Consider the following 19,161-nt stretch of genomic DNA (forward strand, 5'->3'; position numbering starts at 1 on the left):
CAAATATTAACAGTGCAACACACAGGTATAAGAACATATAACAAGTCAAGAAAATCACATTTAAACCATACATAATACCAGGAACAGCGGTACCGTGATGGAACTACATAACCCAGTACGCTTAAAGAGAGGGCAGACCCAAGTGTATCTCAAACAAGCTGGATTGGGCTTTGAGGGGAGGCGGGGACTGGAAACATTCTCAGTATTAGGGTTTGGAAGAAGCCATTGCTCTCCCGGGCTCTGGGAGCTAACGCGGAAAAGTACCTTTGAATTCTGCGCAGGCGCAATGGAGGGGAGGGGGGCAGGATTTCCGGCACGCTTGGCCACGTCCGGCGGATGTAGAATGACGCGGAAGCGGAAACTCGGCCGGGAGCGGTCGCCTCGGACACGGAGCGGGGAGAGGAGCCCCGAGGTCCGGCAGCGACAGTGAGTAGAGAGGAAGGGGGCCAGGTGCGGGCACGGCCCTCTTGGTTCCCAAACTTGGGAAAATTCTATCCTGCGGGCCACACTCAGACTAACGCTTTTTAGTCGTTTACAGACGGATTGTTTTCTCTTTCGTTCCCGCCCCATATCTTCATTGTAGCACGTTATTCAGTTTGGGAAGGCCCGAAGTAAAATAAATTGTACTTTTAAAAAACGAGTAGCGTTTTAGGGCAGCTTGTGTGTGTGTGTGTGGGGGGGGGGGGGGGACAGCGGAGTGAGAGCCCACAGGAACACCTCAGTATTATAAAACCTATTGTTCTGTGAGCTGGAAAGTGCTTACACTATTCTTTTAGAAGAAGATGAAAGGAAACCATCCAAGCTCTGCCTCCCTAGAGAGGAGCGACTCATCCGATAGAGAAACGTATTGCGAAAATCTTAACAAGAATGCTGCTGGAATAATAAAATCAGCTTTTACCTCCCTCACTCCCTTTTATTTTTTTGTGAGGCGTTTCTGGGGATATTCTTTGACTTTTATACGAAACTTGTTTTAATGAAATTGCGAGATCCGTTTGAATATTGTGTGAACAATGTTTTACAAACATGTCTGCCCTTTTGGTATCTCAAGATCTGTTGTAGATTCTCTTTTTTTCTTAAGCATATAAGTCCCATTGGGAAAGGTTTTCATTATCGTGTTGTGTGGTAGACAAAAACTCTTATTGGTAGAGAATGGGACAGGGACAGACTTTGGCCTAGATTCACTAACCTGCCTGATTCACTCTGCCCTAACGCAGGACGACTGATTCACAACAGGCCTGTATTCAAATGGGGACGATCCGAGGAACGCCCTCCACCGACTACATGGATTGCTCTCCCACAATCCAGACACATGCACAGACTATCTACTTTGCCTGTAGATGCTTTGCGCATGCGTTTGATGTCGGTGTTTAAAAAAAAAATTTTTTTAACTTGTGAGCCCGTGGGTTTAAAGCGGGTTAAAAGCACAGGCTTGCGTTGCAGGGAATGGCGGAGAATCGGAAACAGAAAGCAAGGCTGGAAGATCAGGGCAGAGAGCAGGGCTGGAAGTCGGAAGGTATTTCAGGGCAGCAATAGAGCAGGAAAGTTGGCAGGGACGTGTGCGACTGGTCCTCAGTAGTCGCTTGTTTTGGGATCAATCAGTGTTCCTCTTTTTTTTTTTAAGTGAATCATTGCCTGCCTATATTTGCATGCCATTCCCCCTCAATTACATGCGCAGATCAGATCGGGAGGCAGGTTAGTGAATCGGGTCCAGGTTGCTAAGTGGTCTGGACTTGATTGGTGGGCTTAATGAATCTAGCTCTTTGTCCCCATGTCTAAAAACTTGAAACTAGTATCAATATGTAAAAACTTAACACATCTTAAATTGGCAACTGAATTCAATGATAAAAAAAAAAACTCTGCAGAAGCTGCTTTTGGATTTAGATGACCTACTTTTAAATAACATCATTTGTGTCTTGTATGCCTTTGATGTGGCAACAAGAGTCTTGTCTGCTGATTAGACTCCTACCATCTGCAAAGTCCTTCCATCATGTGCACAGCTGCTCAAGAATCTTACTGTTACTGCAACATTCATTTTACTGACATCAAGGAACATTTCCTACTTTTAATATACACTTGTTTTCCTATTCATTTGCTACACAGTTTAGGTTCTTTTCTATACCGATGTCTGAAAGACATCCAATTATCTTCACAGATGATATAAAAACATAGGCAACTGAATCTTTGGGAAGGTTGTACCAAAACCAGATCAAAATGGAAGGCTCTATTTGTGATTTATAAACAGTTGTACATAGAACATTGTCCCTTTTTATACTTTAATAAAAAGATTTAAATATAAAATTATAAGTGTTCAAGCCTTGTGCAAATGAATAGAGTCTGCGGGGATGGAGCCAGAGCCTTTGGAGATTGGGAGGGTGATGAGGATAGAGGCTGCAGGGATAAAGTTTGTCCTCGTGTAAATCTCTAGTTGGGGGAGGGGATGAGGATAGAGGCTGCAGGGACAGGACAGGAACAAAGTCTGTCCCTGTGTCATTCTCTAGTTCATAAACAAGAGCCTTTATCAGAGTTGGCACTTTCAGCCACAGGTGGATTTTTGGCAATCTTATTTAGAAAACTTTTATATTCTGTCTTCTAAAAATCAAACAACAAGGAGGGGTTACATACAAATTTTAAGTTTTACATAAATTCATTATTTTAAAACCTCATCTTGCATCCAGTTTTCCCCTCTCACCAATACTAAACTTTTTTTGACCAAGTTATTCTCCTCCCTTTATTAAAAGTATTGTTTGGAAAAGTATGTCAGTTTTAAAAAAGGTGTTTTTTTAGGCTTCATAATTCTTCCTTCTTATTTTTTCTTCCAAATCAATATTAGGATTTTAGTGCCTTGAGCCTTCATTCACATTTATATGAGGAATTTTCTCCTCCCTCTTGTTTAGTAGATGCATCTTTTTGTGTTCTTGGTCTGGCTATATGGCTCTTAGCAATAGTTATGAGATTTGGAACTGTACATTGCAGAGCATTGTATATGGGTTCTAAAACTAGCCACTAGATCTAATCCTTAATGTTGACTATGACTTCCTCTGCCAGGTGCTTTGAACATAGTTTTGCAGCATCCTTATTCCCAAATGATTAAGGATGTGGAAAATGACTTAGAAATCAAACATGAGACATTCTGTATGGCAGTGTATGTATGTGCCCATTATTTTGCAACTTTTTTCCTCTGGCAAGAGGCAAAAATGTGACTTAACATTTATTTCATGCCCTGGTCTTTTGAGCTCATTTGTCTAGATGTTAAATTCCTTTTCTCTATGAAACTCATTCTAAGACATTTGTTCTTTCATAATATTGAGGGCATGTGCTTAACTTGTGACTAAAGTATTTTTCTTTTTTAGTGTCGTTTTTTTCTGCTTTTATTTTCTGAGGCATTGATGTGACAAAAAAGGAAGTAGCTAGATATTACAGGTTCAACAATCACTGAAGTGGTTAATACGTAAGCATTTTGAGAAAAATATTAGTCTTTCCCCACATGATTTAGTTTTATCAGAAGCAGCCATACTAACTAATATTTGAACATGTATTTTTCATATAAATTTACTAAGGGCTTCTTTTACAAAGCTGCGGTAGCGAGTCTGGGCACTTCAAATGCAACACAGACTATAGGAATTGAATGGACTTCATTACATTTGCCACGCTGGTACTTACTACTGCAACATATTTAGTTCATAAGAAGGCAATGTGATAATGATGGGTTTTGGTAGAAGAAGAAAAAATCTTGATAAAAAAAGCTCTTTTTAGAACATTAGAGTCAAACCTTGGAAACTGAAGCACAATCTTTACTTTAAAAGAGTGAAAATGAAATCTCTGAAAATCCATACATGAGAACTCAAAATTAGGGCACTTGAGAGAGAGGATTGTGAAGAGAGATTAATTTTATTCATAGTTTTCTTCTCTTTTGGGTTGAATGGCCTGCTTCAACTGCAACCATTTATATACTTGAGACTTTGCAATGCCAAATGTTTGTTGCAGTCGTAAAAAGTCAAGCATCTTTCCGTCCAATAACACATCATCCAGTGTATGTATGCCCGCCTGTAGCCAGTGCTTCCAGAGCAGAGATCTCAAAGTCCCTCCTTGAGGGCCGCAATCCAGTCAGGTTTTCAGGATTTCCCCAATGAATATGCATTGAAAGAAGTGCATGCACATAGATCTCATGCATATTCATTGGGGAATTTGAATTTTCCCTTTTTGATTTATTTTTCCCCAAATTTAACACCCTCCCTTGCTGTTATAGTGAAAGTCAGGAGCTGCAGACCTTATTGGAGCCAAAAGAATCTGAACAGTAGTAATTTTTGACAATGATTTGGACTTTCTTCCCCTGTGAATTTTACTTTTGCAGCATCCTGAATCTGAGGAACAGAATTGGAGGGATGTTAGTTCTTTTATAAAGAGTGAACGCTCTCTCCTTAACATTCCTAGAATTTTAAAAACTTAGGCCAGCTTTTATCAAGCTGCGCTAGAGGTTTTTAGTGTGGGCCAGCATGGTAAATTCTCTGATGCTCATAGAATTCCTATGAGCATTGGAGCACTTACCTTGCTGGTCCATGCTAAAAACCTCTACTGCGGCTTGATAAGAGGGGATTAGTTTTCACTGTGGGCAAATCACTTAACTGTGCAGCATAGGACTACAGTGAAAGTATGCCACCTTTTACATGGCCTGCATGAGGATTGTTTTTGTAAATAAACAATAAAACTTGCATTAAATTGATGAAATTTCACAGTAAATTATTACTAGTATATGTCGGGTATCCTTCCAGTAAAATAATCCAGACTCTAGTCTGGCCTTGATTGTATTTGCTTTTAGCTTGCCCTCAGCACAGTCAAACTGAATAGTGCTGGTGTCACAAAAAATATGTCAGTGATGAGAAGGGTGAGATATTGAAACTAAAATTAGGTTCTGCTAAAATATCACAAGACTGCAGTAATCCATTACTCTGTTCAGTGATTCTTTATTCTTCGGGCTGTTCTACATTTAACTAAGGTTAGGGGAATTGCACATAAATGTTTGTTTATTCCAGATGAAAAGGAGAATGATTTACTTGGTCTTAGCCAAATCAAACAAAAGACCTGCTGCATTTGCAGAAAATCAAGTTTCCAAATTTTTGGTTCTCAGCTTTGCATTAAAGAAGGTTGGAGCCTATATCTAATTAAGTTCAGCAAGCAGATTTAGTGAGCTGTGAAACCAATCAATTTCTGATAAGCCATGTTAGTTGCCTTCAGATATCTCAGATTCCAATTGATATCTAGAGTCAATTTTGTCTCTTTGTTGTAGAAAATATAGAATATGATTGAGACACATGCTTGTGGATTTCTATTGAGATATGAGATATAAGTTAATTAAATAAATTCCCTTCAAATGGGGATTTTGCTGATGTGTATAGGCTAAAGTTTAATATTTTGGTACATATTTGGATAAAAACATTGTAAACAGTTACTGGATATTTTCTAGGGCATAAAATTGCCCTGGATTCCAACAAATTGTATTAGTTCAAATTTTCTCTCTTCAGATTCTATGAATCATTTCCTTCATGAACAGGAGAAACTGAGAAGATAGAGATTGGATGGACTTTCTGATATGCCATATGGATATACCTAAGTTTGGTGTAAGAAATGAAGAGTCCTAGGCTAATGTATTTTCTAGTGCAATAGTTGTCATTCTGGACAATAGGGTATTTTCTCTATGCTCTCAAGCTGTGCAGAAGGAATCCATTCCAGGTTTTCAACTCCTCTTCCTTCCCCAGAGGGCTATGCTGCCCCCTTCCAGTAGACGGAGATACACCTACAAACGATCTCTGCGGCGCATGTAGTGGGAGTCCAGACTGATTACTAGAGCAGGCAGATCTTAGACCCAGGAGAATGGACATTATCTGCAGCAGTGTTCCAATCCATCATTCTTTGATGAAATCAGCCAACTTTCAATCTAATGGCTATGGTAAGAAACAAGTAGGTGGACCATTTCTTCAGTCAAAGATCCAAGTCTGGAAGTAAAGGCCTGTACGTCTTAGTCCAGCTGTGGCCAAAGAGCGAGCTCTTGTACATTTCTTCCATAGCGCTGGATTGGCTTTGTAGGTAGTGTTATGCTGACCTAGTGCAATTTCAGAGGGACTAGGGTCTCAAACTGCAGGTACAACCTGATCTTCTATTGCAGGGCCCAGTGGTTATAGAAGATCCGGATCATGAGAGGTTAGAGCGCAAAGGATACTCAGAGGTAGTCATTACTACTCTTCTAAGAGTCAAGAAGCCTATGACAGTCTCTGCTAAGGCATGGGAGATGTTTCAACACTGGTTCATGAAAAAGAAGTTGGAGCCGTTTAGTGCTCTGATCGTGGTGCTGCTAGCTTTCTTCCAAGCAGGTCTCGACAAAGGTCTCACAGTGGCGTCACTCAGGGTCCAAGTGGTGGGCTTCTCATGCTTCAAAGCCTCTGGATGCAAAGATCCCCTGGCTTCTCATTCAGACATAACCAGATTCCTAAAGGGGGCACTGAGATAATGACCAATGGTAAAATAACTGTTTCCATCATGGAACCTTAATGTGGTTTTGAAAGGCCTCAGTTAGGCTCTATATGAGCCTATTCAGGAGGTGTTCTTGCTGGATCTTACCGTCAAGACTGTTTTCTCCGTGGCCATTGCGTTAGCGAGACGAGTTTTGCAGCTGTAGACCCTGTCTTGCAGTTAGCCCTTCATCAAGATCATGGATGCGGGAGTTCCTTGCGCATGATCCTGTCCTTTTTTTACTGAAAGTCATTTTGGCATTTCATGTCTATCAAGAGGTAAAATTACCAGTGTTCCAGACCACAGGGTCAAAGAAAAAGGATTGGATTCTGAGAAACTTGGATGTGGGGAGAGTCCTCCTACATTATCTAGAGGTCACCAATGAGTTCAGACTATCAGATCATCTACTTATGCTCACCAGTCAGGCTAGACGCAGTAGATTGGTGTCTAAGGTAACCATTTCAAGATGGATATGTATGGCCATCTTGTCAGCATATATTGCCTGTTGCAAGCAATTGCCGGTCTCCTTGAAAGCACATTCCACGGAAGCATAGGTGATTTTGCACAGAAATATTTGTAGGGCAGCGACCTGTTCCTCTCTGCACACATTCTCAAAGTTCTATAGAGTGGGAATAGCAGCATGGGAGGACACCGTCTTTGGATCCTCAGTGTTACAAGCAGGTGCAGAGGTCCCACCCTAGATTTCTGGGACTTCTTTTGTACATCCCTTCTGTCCAGATTGATACACTTATTGAACTAGAAAAAGAGATTAGGTTTTTTTTTACCTTACTAATATCTTTTCTAATAAATAGGTGTATCATTCTGGAACCCTATCCTGTCAGTTATTTAAACCACCTGTCTATTGTCTTGGTCAGGAAGTTTGAGTCAAAACTGAGATTTTGTTGTCAGTCAGACCTCAAGGGTATGGAGAATAATCTTTTGCTATAACACATTAGGGGGCAGTTTGAGCTTCATAAATGTTTGATTGGTGTGGTTATTTTAATGTTTCAATTAAAATGTTTAACATTTTTATTATACTTTCAGAGCAGATCAGATTTATAGTTTGGGGAGTCTCCACGCACACCTCCTTCTTATGTGTTCCTATATAGGGCTATCATCTGCTTTGGTGCAAACTGAAGGGAGCAGCAAAGCCCTCTGTGGAAGGAGGCGTCGTTGAAAACCTGGAATGGATTCTTTCTGCACAGCTTGAGAGCATAGGAAGAATACCAGAATGACATACCGATCTACTAGAAAATATATTAGCAAGGTAAGAACCTAATCTTTTTTTTTCCTGGGTTTGAGCTTTACAACCCGGTAAATCACCTTTGAGAGAAGCTACTGCATGAAGCAAAAATCTTGTTAAAGAGATATCTCAAGCCCGTTTGAGAGAGAGTTGTTTCCTGCTGTTGGCTGCTAACCTAGCCAAGCCTTTTAACTGACAGGTGCTTTAATTACATTCTTAGGCAGACTAGGGAGAAGAGTTGTTTTTTGTTTTTTTTTAGGATAAAATACATGGGAGAAGATGAAGTGATATTTGAAGAAATCTCACTGAATTCATAAACAGATAAACAGAGAAAAATGAAGGCAGATAAAGACCATATGATCTATCTAGTCTGCCCATCCATACCATCTACTCTCCCTTTTCATTCCCTTAAGAGTTCCTATGTACTTGTCATAAGCTTTCTTGAATTCAGATAGTTTTTGTTTCCACCACCTCCACTTGGAGACCGTTCTGTGAATTCACCATGCTTTTCCATGAAGAAGTATTTGCTAAGGTTACTTCTGAGTCTATCCCCTTTCACCATCTATGCCCCCTCATTCCAGAGCTTCCTTTCATTTTGAAAGAAATTTGCTTCCTGTGCATTTATACCAAGGAGGTATTTCAATTTCCATAGCAAAGCAGCAGATGAATCCAGAGACTAGTGGGTATAGCTCACATCGACCAGCAGGTGGAGATAGAGAACTGATTAACAGTTGGCCTTAAAGGCTGGTGTTCCTTCAGTTAATTCAGTTTTGCTCTATCTCCCAGCAGGGTTGGAGCTATACGTCTAGCTCCTGGTCTCTGCCTGCTGCAGGATAGATTAAAGTGGTGTTCTGTTAGGATTCCTCTGTTGAGACTAGTTCTCTTCAGTAGGTGGGGGTGCCTGGCTGATTGGTGCCGGCTTTGGGAGGTACACCTGGGCCCTCCCAGGTCCCTGCTCCACCCTCCCCTCCGTTGGATAGAGGGGTTCCTTTCCAGGTGCAGGATATTGGCTGGCTTCTTCATTCCAGTATAAAAAAAAAAAAAAAAAAATATGGAGCCTTCCTGCTAGTACTGAGCCGGGCAGTGGTTAACTCGGCTTCCAGTACACTTACCAACGATTGCCTGGCTTCGGGAGTAAGCGGCGGACCGGGTGAGTGTTTTCCTTGCCTTTCTCGATTGTGGTCGCGTTTCCCGGGTGCCGGGCGTCTTGGGGGGCGGAGTCGTCTTTCGGCGGCGTTCGCCGCGTGTGTAAAAAAAAAAAAAAAAAAAACCGCGTCGGAGCTGTTTGGCAGGCCGAGGGGGGATGGCTACAGAAGTTAGTCAGCGGTGTTCGCGCTGTGGGGAGCGCCGAACACGGTCGGGTCTTTGTTCTGCCGGGTGCTTGGAAGCACAGGCAGACGACCCGTTTTTGGCGGCTTGCGAGGCGGCCATGTCCCGGGTGCGGGAGTCTTGCGCAATGTCCCCGCCGCTCGGAGCCGATGCAGGGGTGCTGCAAGACTCGGCCATGGAGGACAAGAGTGAGGCGGCGGGGGAACAGGCGAAAGCGCTGGAGGCCGGCGCGGCCCCTCCCCTCGGCTCGGAGCAGGGCGGGGGAGTCCCTCTTAGCTGGGGTGCATTTTCGCCCGAATTTGTAATGTTGCTCCATCAGGCATTTCAATTGCAGCGCTCGCAGCCTACCCAGCCGGGGCTGGGGGCCGGGCGGTCCCTTGCAGTACCCTCTACCTCTAGGGGGGGGGAGGGGACAGAGGCTAGACCCACGGCAGGGGCAACAGGATCCCCGGGGCAGTCGCAGGGGGCTAAGAAGCGCAGGCTAGTGGCTGCGGAGGCAGTGGATATTTTGCCTAGATCTCCTTTTTCCTTGCCGGAGTCTTTGGAGGAAGGGGAGCTCTTGGATTGGGACTCGGAGAGTATCCCGGGTAGGGAGGGGGATGACCCTACGGCTATCCGGTTGTTCCATAGAGAGGAGCTTTCTTCTTTTATTACAAAAGCTTTGCAGAGTTTGAACATTGCTCAGGAAGATGCCACGGGGTCCGGTAACCCCTTGATGGCAGGTACCCGTAGGCCGCCTAAGGCCTTTCCGGTCCATGAGGCCATGCAGGAGCTGATCTCGGCGCAATGGGAGGCGCCGGAGGCCAGTTTGCGGGTGGCAAGGGCCATGAGGCTCTTATATCCGGTCGTTCCGACCGAACTGGACAGGTTTAGATTGCCTAAGGTGGACGCTCTGGTGGCAGCGGTGACTAAAAGAACTACCTTGCCGGTAGAAGGGGGCGTGACACTTAAGGATGCACAGGATAGAAAGGTTGAGGCATCCCTAAAGATGTCCTTTGAAGTGGCTGCTGTTACCTTACAGGCCGCAATATGCAGTTCTTACGCGGCGCGAGCTTGTCTGCAGTGGTCACAAGGGATGACCGATAATTTGCTGGAGTCTGGAGGTTCTATCCCTTCGGAACTGGCTGATTTGGAGTCCGGCTTGGCTTATTTGGCGGACTCCTTGTATGATATTATTAGGGCGTCTGCGAAACAGATGTCTCTGTCTGTGGTTTCCCGCAGGTCCTTGTGGCTCCGTCATTGGGCGGCCGATGCAGCATCCAAGCTCCGACTGGTGAGACTCCCATTTAAAGGGGGGTTATTGTTGGAGCAGAGTTGGATAAACTGGTAAAGGATTTTGGGGATACCAAAACGCAGCGTTTGCCGGAGGACAGGGCTAGGCCCCCGGTAAGGGCCGCATCGTCTAGGCCGCGGTTCCGGGATGTTAGGCGGGCCAGGGCTGGTAAACCTTTTTCCAGGTCTGCATCTGGCCCGTTTTCTGCTTCGAGACCTCGGTTTCAGCAGAGAAGTTCCTTTCGGACGGCGAGACCCTCTGCAGGGCAGTCAGCCCGTACCCCAGCCAGTCGCCCTCCACAATGACGGGGGCTTGGCTCCCTCCGCCCTGCCCTTAGGGGGTCGGCTTTCGGCATTCCGGGCGGAGTGGGCCAAAGTCACGTCAGACCAATGGGTATTAGACATTGTTCGCGAAGGGTACAAATTAGAATTCGCCGCTCCCGTCGTAGATTCTTTCTTGGTGTCCCCGTGCCGTGGTGCGGCCAAGGGAGCCGAGGTCCGCAGGACACTGCAGGGGCTGCTCGAGCTGGGGGCGGTGGTACCAGTGCCCCCGGAAGAGGTAGGCCGCGGTATTTATTCCCTGTACTTCATTGTTCCAAAGAAGGGGGGGTCCTTCAGACCAGTGCTGGATCTCAAAGGGGTCAACAGATTCCTCAGCGTGCGCCATTTCCGAATGGAAACGGTGCGCTCGGTGATTGCGGCGGTAAGACCAGGCGAGTTCCTCACGTCTCTCGATCTCAAGGAGGCGTACCTCCATATTCCGATATGGCCTCCGCACCAGCGGTATCTGCGGTTTGCGATTCTGGGCCAACATTTCCAGTTTCGGGCTATGCCCTTTGGCCTGGCGACGGCCCCCCGCACTTTTTCCAAGGTCATGGTGGTAGTAGCCGCTTTTCTACGCAAAGAAGGGATTCGGGTACACCCTTACTTGGACGATTGGTTGATACGTGCCTCATCCCGGCAGGAGAGTTGGGCGGTGACGCAGAGAGTGATCTCTCTCCTTCAGTCTTTGGGGTGGATTGTCAACTTTCCCAAGAGTGTTGTGGCCCCATCGCAGTCTTTGGTGCATCTGGGGGTACGGTTCGATACGGCTCTGGGGAAGGTGTTTCTACCCCGAGATCGGGGGGAGAAATTGCAGGCTCAAATTCGCCTCCTTCTCGGGTCACCCAGACCTCGGGTTTGGAATTATGTACAGGTGCTGGGCTCCATGGTGGCGACTCTGGAGGTAGTTCCCTGGGCCCGGAGCCACATGAGGCCCTTACAGCAGTCTCTGCTCTCTCGCTGGTCTCCAGCTTCTCTGAACTACAATGTGCGTCTCCAGTGGAGTCCTCGAGCAGCTCACAGCATGCGCTGGTGGCTCCAGGACTGGCATCTTTGGAGGGGCATGCCGTTGGCCACACCAGATTGGGTGGTAGTGACAACGGATGCCAGCCTGCAGGGCTGGGGAGCCCAGTGCATGCAGACGTCGGTGCAGGGAATTTGGTCTTCCCAGGAGGCTCAATGGCCCATAAACTTGCTGGAGTTAAGAGCGATCCGGTTAGCGCTGCGGGCGCTTCAGGCACTAGTTCACGACAGACCGACCAGGATCTTTTCGGACAGTGTCACGGCGGTCGCGTATGTCAATCGGCAAGGGGGGACCCGGAGCCCGCAGTTAGCCGAAGAGGCAAGACATTTGTTTCAATGGGCAGAGCTGCATGTTCCGCTTCTGTCGGCGGCGCACATTGCAGGGCACGAAAACGTGCAGGCGGACTTCCTCAGCAGAACTCTTCTCGATCCGGGAGAATGGGAGTTGTCGGCTCGAGCATTCGGCCTGTTAGTCCGTCGTTGGGGGTTGCCAGAGATGGATCTCATGGCCTCTTCCCGCAATGCGAAGGTGCCTCGGTTCTTCAGCCGACGCAAGGATCAGGGATCGGAGGGGGTGGACGCATTAGCTCGCCCGTGGCCTCCGAATTCCCTTCTTTATGTCTTCCCACCTTGGCCCATGATAGGGCGGGTGTTGCAACGCATCTCTCGCTTTCGAGGCAGAGTAATCCTGGTGGCTCCGGATTGGCCACGGCGGCCGTGGTACGCAGATCTGATGCGGCTGTCGGTCGGCGAGCAGGTAGCGTTCCAGGTTACTCCGGACTTGCTAACTCAGGGTCCAATATTAATGGAAGATCCGGGCCGCTTTGGTCTTACGGCCTGGCTATTGAGAGGGCAAGGCTGAAAAAGAAGGGCTATTCAGAACGGGTGATTTCGACCCTGCTTAAGGCTAAGAGGATTTCCACGTCAGCCTCCTATGCGAGGGTCTGGAAAGTCTTTGAGACATGGTGCGGAAGACACGGAATTGCGCCTTTCCATGCTTCTCTGCCGGCTATTCTTGCGTTCCTGCAGGAGGGCGTAGAGGAAGGGTTAGCATATAACTCTTTAAAGGTTCAAGTATCGGCCATTGCCTGTTACAGGGGCCGGGTGGCTCGCTCGGCTCTCGCATCACAGCCGGACGTGGTGCGTTTCCTCAAGGGGGTTCAACATATCAGGCCGCCGGTTACGCGAATTTGTCCAACTTGGAACCTTAAGCTCGTCCTTGGGAAATTGCAGGGGGCACCTTTTGAGCCCCTGTCAGCGGCCACGTTGAAAGATGTCACTCTAAAGACAGTTTTTTTGGTAGCGATGGCTTCAGCAAGGCGAGTATCGGAGCTGCAAGCGCTTTCTTGCAGGGAACCCTTTTTGCGTTTCTCGGAGACTGGGGTGACGGTGCGGACGGTGCCGTCCTTCCTGCCTAAGGTGGTTTCGTCATTTCATGTGAACCAGAGTTTGTTCCTGCCATCCTTCAGGAAGGATGATTGGGGGAAGCGTTTTTTGTCGGTACGGCTACTGGATGTGCGCCGTATGCTTCTCCATTATTTGGAGGTGACGAATGATTTTCGCCGGTCGGACCATCTCTTTGTCGCGTTCGCGGGTAAAAACAAAGGGATGGCGGCGTCTAAAGCGTCCATTGCGCGTTGGGTCAAGGACGCTATTGCTTCGGCGTATGTGTTGTCAGGGAAGAAGGTACCGGAGCATCTTCATGCTCATTCCACTCGGGCTTTGGCTACATCTTGGGCGGAGTCCGGGGGGATGTCATTAGAGGAGATTTGCCGGGCGGCCACTTGGTCGTCAGGGAATACTTTTTCAAAGCATTATCGGTTAGATGTAGCGGCCCGTTCAGAGGCGAGTTTTGGCGCAGCAGTGCTGGCAGAGGCGGCATTGGCGTCCCACCCAGTTTGAGTTTGCTTTGCTACATCCCACTAGTCTCTGGATTCATCTGCTGCTTTGCTATGGAAGGTAAAATTATGGTCATACCTGTTAATTTTCTTTCCTTTAGAAGCAGCAGATGAATCCAGAGCCCCTCCCCATATGCACGGGCTGGGTGTAGGGTGTTTAGGTCGTTAGGGTAGCCGGGGCTATAGTTGGTAAGTGTATTCTTTCATGACTGAAAAAAAAAAAAAAAAAAATATGTATCAATTCAATTAAAATAAAAAAAGAGAGAAAATATCAATGGGATTCAGAAGAGAAAGACAAATTTGTTACTGGAATGGAGTTTGTGGCTGCTCATTCTCCTTTCGGGATGCTTGGGCAAAGTGCATAACTGAATTAACTGAAGGAACACCAGCCTTTAAGGCCAACTGTTAATCAGTTCTCTATCTCCACCTGCTGGTCGATGTGAGCTATACCCACTAGTCTCTGGATTCATCTGCTGCTTCTAAAGGAAAGAAAATTAACAGGTATGACCATAATTTTACCGTCTTTATCATATATCTCCTCTCCTGCCTTTCTTCCATAGATGTAAAATAGAGGGTAACAACAAAAGGTGACTGCTGGAAAGTGTCTCGCATAAATTTGTTAAATCATTGCTATGATCTTTGGTTTTGTTTTTTATCAGAGGCTAACATAACTTTATGAATTGGCAAGAGTTTATTTTTCACTAAAAATGTATTATGCTGTCTTTCAGTGAACTTGCTTTGTTAAATGGCACTATTAATTTATATAGCTGCAGCATTTTTCCTGGAAATTTTTGCCAGCTGGGTGGCATGAAAAGGTAGGCAGGTCGGGACAGGAAAGTACTACACATTGTTATAAAGTAAAATTTTCTGGGTGGTTAGTAAAATCAGCCATGTGGCATGTCCATTGAAATAGTCCTGGGGAAAGCTCTGAGGAGAAAAATTGAGGCCGAACCAAATTTCAGTTTTGGTTGGCACCGAAACTGGCCTGAAATCAGAGTTAGGGTTTCTTCTGAAAATGCAACAGTATTTTTGACTGGAACTCCACTCTTTTTAAGAGAAGGGGGGTCTCTTGGGGTTGTCACTGCCAAGACTGGTTCTGACAGGCTGGACCCCCCACCCCCACCATCGGTGGGGGCAAAAGTGACAGAGTTCCTGCCCCAAATTGTTCACCAGAACAGGAAAAAATGCGGAGTAGACCAAAAGGACAAAAAATATAAAATGTATTTATAATTAGATGAATAAACATAGCTCTCTCTACCAGCCCGACATGGCCGTTTTCACACCCTCAAGGGCTGCATCAGGGGCTTGAATAAAAACCAATTGGTATTGTAGCAGGCACAGATCCATCTTGTGATTGCAAATTGGTTATGTATGAGCAGCACAAGTGAGAAATATAAGAAGAAGGATCATTTTAAGCCAATTTGGTGAAGCTTGTGTTTTACGTTGGTTGGTTTCATTGCCTCTGACACAGCCTGTATACGGCGAAACATGGCCATGTCGGTCATCAGTTTTTTATCCCTGGGACTTTCTATGTAATAATAAAGACTATGGTTGCTTTTATCAAGGTCTGCGTCTGTTTTACTTTCCTCACTGTGTGCATGTCCCAAAAACAGTGAAAGTGCCAGCACGTGTCTGCACATGAACTGGAAAATCTGTGCATAAATATTAGCCTCACAAACATTTCTTGCAACTAAAACTTTTGCAAAGCTGATATTTATGCACAGAGCAACATACATAAATGTGTGCTGCTACTTTTATTTGGTTTGAATATGCACAGAATGAAGCTACTTTCTTTATGTACTACTGTTACTTAGGTTTTATCTTTTAAAGTCACAGATACTTGCTATGGTAGCTGAACCAAAACAGCATTAAATCCTCATGACTAGCCCTTCTATGCTGCCATGAACCCGATGATGAATTTCTTATGTTGTGTGCTAATTAAAATCTGTTTACTTCTGTGAATTGTGGAGGAATACCTAATGGCCTCATCGCCATTCATTTTAATATGTGCCCCCATAGGGAACCATGTGAGTTAACTCCGGCTGTGAACCCCTTTCTGCATCCCATGGCCAGTAACATGTGCATACTGCTCGCAGTGACCACCTGCAACAATCTCTTTTTACTGTGTGCAGTTCTAATCCCCCCCATCTTGTATATTAAATAAGAGTTAGATATATACTGTATAAATAAGGACAGCTTATGATAAAGGATATGAATGGTTCCTTTATGAAAGGAATATTAATAGATTAGTGCTGCTGAGATAACTGAGAACAGATATGCTAGTTAGAGGCTTAGGAAATTGAGTGGTGCAAAGCAGATTAATAGAGAATAGTATTAGAACGGGGGGGGGGGGCACCATAAATTTAATTGATAGATGATTTGGAGTGATGTAAGTAGGACCCAACATGGTCTGTGTGGAGTGATGTAAGTAGAACCCAACATGGTCTGTGTTTGAGACAATATACGAGGGTTGATTCATAAGTCATGGTAACTATTTTTTTGCTTTTGAAAATATGCTTACACTGGAAATCTAATATATACATTTGAAAATGTGTGATATGTACTTCTTGATGTTGCCACCAGAAGAGATGAGTGTAGTGGTCTCTGGTAGGGGAAAAGCAAAAAAAACATGATATTTGAAAACATTTTTTTATGGCATACAATGTACAACTGTTGCACAATAATATAATCCTACAGCCAGTTGTTTACAGCGTTGGGGATGGGAGGCTACTTTGAAGAATGTTAACAGTTAAACATACTATCAAGTTGATTGTGTGCTTGGTTTAGTGAAACGGCTACATTTATTACTTGATTTTTAATAAAACGATTTAAAATGTCTTTTTTTTTTTTTGCTTCTTCACTACCAAAGACCATTGCACTCATCTCTCATCTAATGGCAACAGTAAGAAGTACGAGGGGAGGGTGGAGTGGAAAAGTTCTCAGCCCAATCAAGAAGGGAATGACATGGAGCCATGAAACTTACAAGTTATTCTACATATTCACCCTTCCAAAAAAATACTCCAATTTCTGGTCATTGAAATAATTGCTCTGCTGCTGCAATCACCTCTGAATCACTCAAAAATTGTAACCATTTCAAACTCTTTTTAAGGTTTGGAAACAGAAAATAGTCAGATGGAGCATGATCTGATTAGTAGGGTGGATGGTCTATGCACTGAAACTCCAACTGCATCAAAACATCCATTGTTTGCCAGCCTTGTGAGTAGGTACATTATCTTGCAAAAAGAGAACTCCTTGGAAGATAGTCAGTCATTACATCACCTTCCTGATCCCCAAACTGTGGCCATGACCTTTTCTGCTTACTTTTGAGTCTTAAATTTCCTTGGCGAACTTGAGTGCCTGTTGTTTTGTCTCAGGATCATAGTGGTGTAACCATGTTTCATCAACAGTAACTAGTCATTCCAAAAAGTTAGCACCAGCTTGCTGAAAATGCTGCAAAATCAACTTGGTAGTGTCCACTCGACATTGTTAGCATTCAAACATTTGGATACCCATTTGGCTGACAGCTTCTACATACCCAGCTGCTCATAGATTATACACCCAACATGTTCCCTGGATATCTGTAGTGGCTCAACAATTGTTTTAGCCTATATTTGCTGATCTACCAAAGTAAGGTCATGGACATGGTCAATTTCAGGATCTGACACCATTTGAGGCCTTCCAGACCTTGCTGCATCTTTGGTTTCAAAATCTCCACGCTGAAAGTTTGCACATCACTTCTTCACTGTGGAGTATGATGGGCATTTGTCACTCATTGTTTGCATCATACATTCATGGATTTCCTTTGGAGTTTTCTTCTGCAGGAATAGGATCTTCATGATGGCATGGAGTTCCACACTTTTCATTGACATGGTTCAATCAATGATCTGAAACTGTCAAAACATAGCATTACGATTCTGCAAATTGGCACTTTGCAAAATAAAATAACACTTTTGTCAGCTATAGTGGCAAAGTAACGCTAAGAATTTAGGAAGTTGGTTGGGCTGAGAACTTTTCATACATGTCACTCGCTTTTATATTTTGAGAGGAAAAGAAATAATTCCCATAACTTATGAATCAACCCTCATATAATTCTTGTTATATAACAAGAAAACAGTGCAAAGCAATATGGGTATTGCTAATCTCAAGAAGCTACAGCTACAATCGCGTTCCATTTCTACGATAAATTTGAGTTGATCAGGATACAGTGTGTTTTATCCCATTTTGGCTTGTTTTCTCTTAACTTCTAGTTAGCATTTTTGCCCTTTTTTGTTTAAGGATACTGGGCTCCATGGACTTTTGGTCTGACTTAGCATGGTATTGCTTATATTCTTAAGATAGATAGATGTGAAAGGGATAGAATACATGAAACAATTTGTAGTATTCTCTGTATTGAGGGAGCTATTGACTGGGATTCTTTCAGAAGTCTTCAAAAACATGTTTTTGAGGTGGAATTTGATAATATCTGAGCGAGTGATCTGGAAATAGGTAAAGAAACAAAAGGTATGAACAACACGAGACCTGGGCTGGGGCACAATGACTAAGGAGGAATATAGGGAAGAAATGAGACCTGAGAGCAGAATTCAGCATTTCATGAACTTTTATTTTGTACATAGGATCAATGAAATATATTTAGATTTGTGAAAGAATAATATGTTTTGCAGAATTGTATGAAACATTTTATTATATGTGTTTCTAACATCAGCAGTGTGTTATGGTTGGCCTTTCACTTAACTGAGCGGTTTGGAAGATGGACCTGAACTAATTGCACTGTTTAGAGGTGAAGGCTGGAACAGTTGTAGTTTTAAGAGAATGTTTCCACTTTCCTGCCTTTAAAACATGTTTGAAAAGAATTGATAGGGGCAGGTTGGAGACGAATTAAATTAGGAGTTTAAGAGGACTTTATGGCTTTCCTGAGCAGTCTGTTCTAAATATGACTGGAATTATAGTGCATACTGTGAAAGTGAATTAATGTACTGCTCATATCTCTTCATGGGTGTCTGATGTTTGCGGTGTACTTTTCACCATGACCACAGTCTACATTTCACTACTAACATTTTGTTAGCAGTAAGGGAGTGCACAGGAATGGATAGATGGCCTTCCTGTTTCCGAGGTTCTGCTCACATTTTAGCTGATACGATTGATGCCGCTATCCGGTATTTATATGGTTCTGTATCTTCGCCTTGTGACTCGGCTTGTAAAAGGCACAGAGGTCAAAAACCCTACAATCCATGGTTAGGAACTCGCGTTTTCTTCGTGCTCAAAGTTCATCTTTACGATAGGAGATTGAAGAGTTGTATTCTAATTCTCCTTTCGAATTGGCTTTGGTAAAATGGTGCATTTTCGAGGCTGCCTACAGCCAGAGTCGGGTGCCTACGTCTAGCTATGTTTTCTAAAATGGCTGCGCTGTACGGCCTCATGAATTTGCACGAAAAGTTGCAATTTCCTAGTATAGATGAAGTATCGAGTTTGACGCAGAAAGTGTTCTGCCCCATTTATTGACAAGTCCATTCTGAGGTAATAATGGAAGGTCCTGCACCCTATTTGAGTCTCTCTTACGGAAAGGCTGGTTTA

At 44.4% G+C, this 19,161-nt stretch overlaps 1 protein-coding gene across 1 annotated transcript in view; it reads left to right on the forward strand.

Moving 5' to 3' along the window:
- Positions 1–307: 307 nt before the first annotated feature.
- The window catches only part of FAM222B (family with sequence similarity 222 member B), a 78,105-nt gene continuing 59,251 nt past the window's right edge, over positions 308–19,161 (forward strand). The window contains exon 1 of the mRNA XM_033921272.1: positions 308–426. The gene's annotated coding sequence lies outside the window, so the exon portion shown is untranslated. The remainder of the gene's footprint in view (positions 427–19,161) is intronic.

Source organism: Geotrypetes seraphini, chromosome 15 (genome assembly GCF_902459505.1).
Source record: "Geotrypetes seraphini chromosome 15, aGeoSer1.1, whole genome shotgun sequence".
Lineage (NCBI taxonomy): Eukaryota > Metazoa > Chordata > Amphibia > Gymnophiona > Dermophiidae > Geotrypetes > Geotrypetes seraphini.